At 44.8% G+C, this 9098-nt stretch overlaps 1 protein-coding gene across 2 annotated transcripts in view; it reads right to left on the reverse strand.

The window, feature by feature from the left end:
* Window positions 1–1063, reverse strand: part of alkbh3 (alkB homolog 3, alpha-ketoglutarate dependent dioxygenase) — a 41112-nt gene extending 40049 nt beyond the window's left edge. Inside the window, exon 1 of one of the 2 annotated variants that reach the window (XM_052029569.1) lies at window positions 800–1063. The gene's annotated coding sequence lies outside the window, so the exon portion shown is untranslated. Of the gene's footprint in view, window positions 1–735; window positions 777–799 lie in introns of those variants that run through there. The other variant, XM_052029573.1, reaches the window with a different exon arrangement.
* Window positions 1064–9098: the final 8035 nt, after the last annotated feature.

The raw sequence follows: 9098 nt of genomic DNA on the forward strand, positions 1-9098 counted from the left end.
CTCCTCAGTCTCCTTTGCTCCTACGGAAACAAACCTAGCCAACCCACAGTCTCTCTTCATAAATAAAATACCCCATTCTCTCAATTGCCATTGGGGAAAATATAAGAAATAGCAGGCCAGTTGACCTCACAAGGCTTGCATTACCATTCAGTAAGATTGATCTTTCTACCCAAGCGCCATTTTTCTGTATTAACCCTATATCCCTCTGTTCCTAAACTAAAACTAAACTGGTTCCAGCACAGAAATGACCCGGTAAATCATTCCCACCCTGCAATTTTAACAGGTGAGGCCATTTGTCTATTAATTATGATGGATTTTTTCCCCAGTTATTATGGAGATGAGGGGCGTACGTTTTTTTTAAAGAATGAGGGAGCTTCTCTCTGATTATTTTGGGGCTGAGCATTTCTCCTGTTACTTTCACTCCAGAGATTGTCCCTGGGTGTGGAGGGAGCACATCCCCTGTTTGGAATGAGTGTGTGTGTGTGTGTGTGTGTGTGTGTGTGTGTGGTTGGGGGGGGGGGGGGGGTTCTCGTTGCTTTGAGGGGTTTCACTCGAGTTGCTACAAAACATGTAGAGGGAGATCCCCCCCCCTTGCTGTGTAGTCTCTGGTTGCTATGTGGAAAGGGTCTCATTGGTTGCTCTGGGAAGAACATAACACAAGAGATAGATCAGGAGGAAGCCATTCGGCCCCTCGCTTTGCTCCGCCGATCAATAAGACCGTGGTAAATCTCTTACCGCAGCAACACGTCCCCAGTATCAACCCCTTCGCCCTCCTCCTCCCCATATAAGTTTCACCAACCTTACTGTCCGACTTCCGCTGTGTCACAGTCCCGGGTCCGACCGGTTCCAGCACAGAGAGGGCCCGGTAAATTGTTCCCACTCCGGACCAGCTGAAGCCGCAGCAGCGCGGTGCACCGTGTATCTGCTTCAACCGATGATCGCGCCGGGGTGGGCTCTGTCAACGCGGGTGGATGAGCAGCAAACAATACGGTCTGAAATGGAAAAAAAGAAAATGGGTGGAAACAACAGGAGCAGGAAGGGTGAAAGAGAGAGGAGAGGGAAGAAAGAAAAGTAGAGGAGAGATGCTGCTCGAGTCGCTGAGTTCTTCCAGCAGTTTAGTTTTTGTTGCAGTCATAAAAGGTGGTCTGTTTCCAGACGGTGCCGGTTGGGAAAGTAAAGAGTAATCTTTGAACTTTTGCAGAGTTATCTTGTGACTCTGTAACTCCTTTATTCCTTCAGGGTCTCCACATAACACAATCAAAACTACATCTGTCCTAATGTAACAGCAAACTTAAGATCATTTTATTCCCATCCCTCAATATTCAGTCTTACTACAAGCAACGTCACGATTAGATTAATGCTGAAAGCAACAAATGCTGGAAGTACGGATCGGCAGTTGCTCTGTTAAATAACTAGGGTCAGAGGCACAAAAAAGGAGAGAAAGTTAGTGAAATACACACACAAAGCTGGAGGAACCAGCAGGTCAGGCAGCATCTATGGAGGGAATTAAACAGTCGATGTTTTGGGCCGAGACCCTTCATCAGAATGCCATGGCCCTTCATTAGGACTCCATTTCCCTTCATAGATGCTGCCTGACCTGCTGAGTTCCTCCAGAATTTTGTGTGTGTTGCTCCTGATTCCAGCATCTGCAGAATCTCGTGTCTGAAAAAGTTAGAGAAAGAGTGAATAGAGGAGCAGGAAATATGGGACAAAGGGATAGCAACTGCCCTTCTTTGGAAGAGTCTGTGGTTCCCATATTTGGGATGGAAGTCATTGTTAATCCCAAGGGACTGACTAAAAGATGAAGATAAAAGAAAGGAAGACAGGCCAGGGCAAAGGACAGGATGTCAGGGTAACTGGGAGGAATGTGTGTTAGGAAGGCGACAGTGAAAGAGCAAGGCGACAGGAGGAAGGAAAGAGTGGATGAGAAGGAGCAGGAGACGGGAGAACAGATTGAGGAAGGAAGAAGAACAAGAGAAAGTGCAGGAAGAGGAAGCCGGGCAAAGAGGAGAGGAAAAGTTGAATTGGGGAAGATGACAAGAATATTTTAAAAATCTGGAGCAGGAGTTGGCTCTTTGGGCCTGCTCTGCAATTCATTAAGACCATTTTATTCCCATTCCTCAATTCCCTCAATATCCAGAAACCTATTAAAATATTTTGAGCAAAGTCATTGACTGAGCCTGCATAGTCTTCTGAACTCGGGAAGTTCAAAGGCTCACCATCCTCTGGATGAATAAATTTTTCCTCACCTCAGTCTCTAAGGGCAAATCCTTTATTGCTATACCCCTCATTGTAGATTCCTCAGCCAGAGGAAACATCCTCCCAGTTTTGTATGAATGTTTAAGTTACAATGGCATCTCCTTTCATTCTTCTAAACTCCAGAGAATAGGGCCTAGTCACCTCTAGTCCAGTAAAGCCAACAACCCTAAAATCAGTCGAGTGAATCTTTGCTGCCCTCCCTCTATAACAGGTATTAATTTTTAGGTCCGGAGACCCAGTCTTTACATAAAACTCCAGGTACAGCCTCACCAAGGTCCAAGTTCATCGCATTAAGATATCTTTACTCTTGTAATCAACTCTCTTGTAATAAAGACCAACATGATGCTTTGCTGCCCCTGCATGTGAGCTTTCAGTGACTCATGTGCAAGGACAGCTGGAGAGAGAAATTCCACAGATGCTGCCTGACCTGCTGAGTATTTGCAGTATTCTGTTTTTTTGTTTAAATTTCCCATATCAAAATTTTTCTAACTTTTTCCAATGGGTTTCAAATGTGCTTGGAAAACTGAATATTTTTACATTGCATGATATTCACTCCCTGGATACCGCTTGGCCAGAATATTTATAGTAGTTTGTGACTAATTTCTGGTATCCAGTATTTTGTTCCATCTGTGGTCTGCACTTTGCTGATTGGGCCCCACTCCAAGCAATCTGTCAAACTTTTGCAAACTTCTAAACATTCAACATTCAGCATTCGAAAACTCTTGAATAAATTCAAGTTATTGGAAGTTAAATCACCTGGAAAAACTAATAAAAACATTATGCAAACAGTACTGGAAATATGCAATGTACTTTTCTTCAGAGCCACACCATTTGGGGTACAACAGCAGCCCTCAGCCAACCAGTTTGGCACAGCCAGTCATGTGCTACACCTGAACTCGTAAAAGGTAAAACTCAGCAAAATCTGGATTAATATTTTACAAAACCATAGAAGAAGACAGCATAATACAGGCCCTTTGGCCCACCATGCTGTGCCTACCTTTAAACCACACCTAAGTCTATCTAACCCCTTCCTTCCACATATCCCCCTATTTTAAATTCCTCCATATGCTTATCTAACAACCTCTTGAACTTGACCAACGTATCTGCCTCCACCACTACCCCAGGCAGCGCATACCATGCACCAACCACTCTCTGGGTGAAAAACTTTCCTCTGATGTCTCTCCTGAACTTCCCACCCAATACTTTATAAAGCCATGCCCTCTTGTATTGAGCATTGGTGCCCTGGGAAAGAGCCGCTGGCTGTCCACTCTATCTATTCCTCTTAATATTTTGTACACCTCTATCATGTCTCCTCTCATCCTCCTTCTCTCCAAAGAGTAAAGCCCTAGCTCCCTTAGCCTCTCCTCATAATCCATACTCTCCAATCCAGGCAGCATCCTGGTAAATCTCCTCTGCACCCTTTCCAAAGCTTCCACATCCTTCCTATGATGAGGCAACCAGAACTGGACACAGTACTCCAAGTGTGGTCTAATCAGAGTTTTGTAGAGCTGCATCATTACCTCGCAGCTCTTAAACTCGATGCCATGACTTATGAAAGCCAACATCCCATAAGCTTTCTTAACTACCCTATCCACCTGTGAGGCAACTTTCAGTGATCTGTGGATATGAACCCCCAGATCCCTCTGCTCCTCCACACTACCCAGTTTCCAGCCATTAACATTGTACTCCGCCTTGGAGTTTGTCCTTCCAAAGTGTACCACCTCACACTTCTCCGGATTGAACTCCATCTGCCACTTTTCAGCCCAGCTCTGCATCCTATCAATATCCCTCTGTAAGCTCTGACAGCCCTCCACACTATCCACAACACCACCGACCTTTGTGTCGTCTGCAAACTTGCTAACCCACCCTTCCACCCCTCATCCAAGTCATTAATAAATATCACGAAAAGTAGAGGTCCCAGAACCGATCCTTGTGGGACACCACTAGTCACAGCCCTCCAATCCAAATGCACTCCCTCCACCACAACCCTCTGCTTTCTACAGGCAAGCCAATTCTGAATCCACACGGCCAAGCTCCCTGGATCCCATGCCCTCTGACCTTCTGAAGAAGCCTACCATGTGGAACCTTGTCAAATGCCTTACTAAAATCCATGTAGACCACACCTACTGCACTACCCTCATCAATCTTCCTGGTCACCTCCTCAAAGAACCCTGTCAGGCTTGTGAGACATGATCTTCCCTTCACAAAGCCATGCTGGCTGTTCCTAATCAGTCCATGATTCTCTAAATGCTCATAGATCCTATCTCTTAGAAACCTTTCCAACAGCTTGCCTACCACAGACGTAAGGCTCACTGGTCTGTAATTCCCTGGACTATCCCTACTACCTTTTTTGAGTAAGGGGACAATATTTGCCACCCTCCAATCCTCCGGTACCATCCCCGTGGACAACGAGGACTCAAAGATCCTAGCCAACGGCTCAGCAATCTCCTCCCTCGCCTCACAGAGCAGTCTGGGGGATATTCCGTCAGGCCCCAGGGACTTATTTGTCCTAATATTTTCTAACAGCTCCAACACATCCTCTCTCTTGATATCTACATGCTCCAGAACATTAACCTTACCAACACTGTCCTCAGCGTCATCAAAGCCCCTCTCTCTGGTGAATACTGAAGAGAAGTATTCATTGAGAACCTCACCCACTTCCACAGCTTCCAGGCACATCTTCCCACCTTTGTCTCTAATCAGTCCTACCTTTACTCTCGTCATTCTTCTGCTCTTCACATATGTGAAAAAAGCCTTGGGATTCTCCTTAACCCTACTCGCCAAAGCCTTTTCATGTCCCCTTCTTGCTCTCCTCAGCCCCTTCTTAAGTTCCCTCCTTGCTACCCTATATTCCTCATGAGCCCTATCTGATCCTTGCTGCTTACACCTTATGTATGCTGCCTTCTTCTTCCTAACTAGTTGTTCCACCTCTCTTGTCACCCATGGTTTCTTCACCCTGCCATTATTTTTCTGCCTCATCGGGACAAATTTATCCCTAACACCCTGCAAGAGATCCCTGAACAACACCCACATCTGCATATTACATTTCCCTTCAAAAATGGCATCTCAATTTACACTCTGAAGGTCTAGCCTTTTCGCCTCATAATTTGCTCTTCCCCAATTAAACATCTTTCCGTCCTCTCTGTTCCTATCCTTGTCCATGACAATGCTAAAGGTTAGGGAGCGGTGGTCACTGTCCCCTAAATGCTCACCAAACTGGTTCATTACCTAATACTAGATCTAATATGGCATTCCCTCTTGTCGGTCTGTCAACATACTGTGACAGGAATCTGTCCTGGATACACCTAACAAACTCTGCCCCGTCTAAACCTTTAGCACTAAGCACGTGCCAATCAATATTGGGGAAGTTGAAGTCTCCCATGATAACTACCCTGTTATTCTTGCACCTTTCCAAAACCTGCCTCCCAATCTGCTCCTCAGTATCCCTGCTGCTACTGGGGGGGCCTATAGAATACTCCCAGTAGAGTAGCTGCTCCTTTCTTATTCCTAACTTCCACCCATACTGACTCTAGAGAGGATCCTTTTACATCATCCACCCTTTCTGCAGCTGTAAGAGTATCCCTGACCAGTAACGCCACCCCTCCCCCTCTTCTCCCCCCCTCCCTATCCCTTTTAAAGCACTGAAATCCAGGAATATTCAATACCCATTCCTGCCCTGGTGACATGTACTTAACCAAGCTCTCAGTTCATTACCCTTATTCCTGATACTTCTTGCATTTAAGTAAATGCACTTTAGCCTATCCGGCTTTCTACTTTTATACCCTGTACTCTGCTTCTCCTTCCTCAAAGCCTCTGTACATGATAGATCTGACTTTTCCCCATCCACTTCATCCTCTAACCTACCCCTCTGGTTCCCATCCCCCTCACAAACTAGTTTAAACCCTCCCGAACCACCCTAGCAACCTGCCTGCAAGGATATCGGCCCCCCTAGGGTTCGGGTGTAACCCATCCTCTCTGTACAGGTCCCACCTTCCCCAGAAGAGATCCCAATGATCCAAAAATCTAAAACCTTCCCTCCTGCACCAACTCCTCAGCCACACATTCATCTGCCATCTCCTCCTATTCCTACCTTCACTATCACATGGCACTGGCAGCAATCCTGATATTGCTACCCTTGAGGTCCTGTTCTTCAGCCTTCTGCCTAGCTCCCTAAACTCACCTTTCAGGACCTCATCCTTTTTCCTACCTAGGTCCTTGGTACCAACATGTACCACGACCTCTGGCTGCATTCCCTCCCATTCAAGAATCCTGTGGACCTGATCAGAGACATCCCGGACCCTGGCACCTGGGAGGCAACATACCATCTGGGATTCATGCTCACTGCCACAGAACCTCCTATCTGTTTCCCTGACCATCAAGTCCCCTATCACTACTGCATTCCTCTTTTCCTCCCTTCCCTTCTGAGCAGCAGGACCAGTTCCAGTGCCAGAGACCTGCTTGACCCCTGCAGGTCATCCCCCTCAACAGCTTCAAAAGTGGAAAACCTGTTATTGAGGGGAACAGCCTTCGGGGTCCTCTGCTCTATCTGCCTGTTCATTTTCTTTTTCCTTTTCTCTCCCCTGACAGTCACCCTTCTATCTACTTCCTGGACTCCAGAAGTACCTGCTCTAAGCGGGGGGGGGGTGACTGTCTCCCGATGCACGATATCTACGTAACTCTCTCCCTCCCTGATGCTTTGCAGTGTTTGAAGCTGCGACTTCTGCTCATCAATTCTGAGCCAAAGTTCCTCCAGCCTCAAGCACTTACTGCAGAAGTGGTCACCATGTACCACAGCAGGGTCCACTAGCTCCCACATCATGCACACCACCATGTCCTCCAACTGAACTAAGTCTTTCCCTACCTAGTTTTATCCTACTTAAAAGTTTATAACAGTAATAGGTAAACCTTACTTTTACCTATCAGCTACTCACCTGCCTCGCCCCTTTAAGCCTAAGCCCTTGAGCCAAAACCCAAAATACTCTGCTCCCACTCACTCCGCTGCCCGCTGGATATGGCGGTTTGCTTTTTAAACCTTTCGCGCGCTACCCGCCTACGTCACGCAATTTTTACTTGCTTTATCTTGCAATGAAGAAGTATAATTTGTGTTTGGGAAGAGGCTAATAATTTGGAAAAATATTCTGATTATTTGATAACTCTGCATGGAATTAGAAGCAACACAGCTTTCAGTACAAAATATCAATTTAGTACCAATAAGTTGTTTTGAGTCGATTGAAGTACCTTCTCAAATCTGACTAGGTGATCAAAAGCACTCTTATTTTCTTACTTACACACAGTGGGATTTGTTTAACCAGATTTTGCTCCTTTGAGTAGATCTGAATGTTAATAAATTATTTATTCAATAGATAAAGCAGTTTCTGCAGTCTTCATTTTGATTTTGAATCTATGCCAGGTCAACTCTTCAGTTTCATAAGCTAAAATTTTGTGTAATTAAATAATTTAAACTTTACATATGTACATAGAAAGGTTTGATCAACCCATGGTAAATTAAGGATGCTGTCCATTTCAGGTCATTGCTTTTAGATTAAAAAAAGTTGGTGGAATTAATGAGACTGATAACCAATAGAATGTGATTTCCAAGGTTTCAAGAGATGCAGTGGAGATGGTGGATACACTGATTGCCACCTTTCAGAATTTCATGGATTCTTGAAGACTTCCCACAGATTGGAAGGCGGCAAGTATATTCCCATTATTTGTGGAAAATAGAAAGAAAACAGGGATCTAGAGACTAGTTAGCCTAAAATTAGTAAGGCTAGAATCTATTGATGGATGGATCAATATAATGGATAGAAAAAGTTTAGAGGGATATGGGCCAAATGCAGGCAAATGAGACTAGTTTGGATAGACATCTTGGTCAGTGTTAATGAGTTGGGCCAAAGGGCCTGTTTCTGTTCTGTATGACTCTGTTGGTAAGGAAGTGGTAACAGAGCACTTTGAAAATAATAATGTATAGGGCAGAGTCCACAATGGATTTAAGGAAAGAGAAACAGTGTTTGACAAATCTTATTGTTTTGAGGTTGCAATTAGCAGGATAAGGGTGAACCAGTTGACGCAGTGTATTGTTCTTTCACAAGGCCTTTGATAAGGTGCTACACAAGATTATTAAATTAAGACCAGTTTGGAGGTAACATACTGGCATAGATTGAGGGCTGGTTAATTGACAGAAGGTAAGAATAAACAGGTCATTTTTGGATTGGGTGGTTGTGGTGATCAGTTCTGGGTGCCCAGCTGTTCACAATTTATACAAATGATTTGGATGAGGGATCAAATGTAATAACAAATACATTTGATCTTTATACAAAGGTGGGTTGCAGTGTGATTTGTGAGAAAGATGCAGAAGGGCTTGGGAACAAGGGAAGGGGGCAATTACAGAGAAGCTGTGCGAATTGGCAAGAGAGCAGATGGAATATAAGAGAAAAATATGACATCAGCCCCTTTGTTTTTTCAACTGATGTGAGAGTAAAAGGTGTTGATGTGCAGTGGCCGTCCTTGTTCGTGAATCACCAAGGATATACAGTTACAGCAGGCAATTAGAAAGGTAAATGGTACATTGACCTTTATTGCAAAAGGATTTGAGTAAAGACGTCTATAGTTGTACAGCACAGAAATTGGCCCTTTGGCCTGTGTCCATTCTGACCATCAAGTACGCATCTACACTAATCCCATTCACTGGCACTTGGCTGTATCCTTTCATGCTTCTGCGATTCAAGTGCTCATCTACATACTTTTAAGATGTTGTGAGAGGCAGTGCATTCCAGATTGCAACCACCTTCTGGGTGAAAAAATGTTTCCTCACATCCACTCTAACCTTCTTGCTCCTC

This window comes from Pristis pectinata, chromosome 14, assembly GCF_009764475.1.
Source record: "Pristis pectinata isolate sPriPec2 chromosome 14, sPriPec2.1.pri, whole genome shotgun sequence".
In the NCBI taxonomy this organism is placed as follows: Eukaryota; Metazoa; Chordata; class Chondrichthyes; order Rhinopristiformes; family Pristidae; genus Pristis; species Pristis pectinata.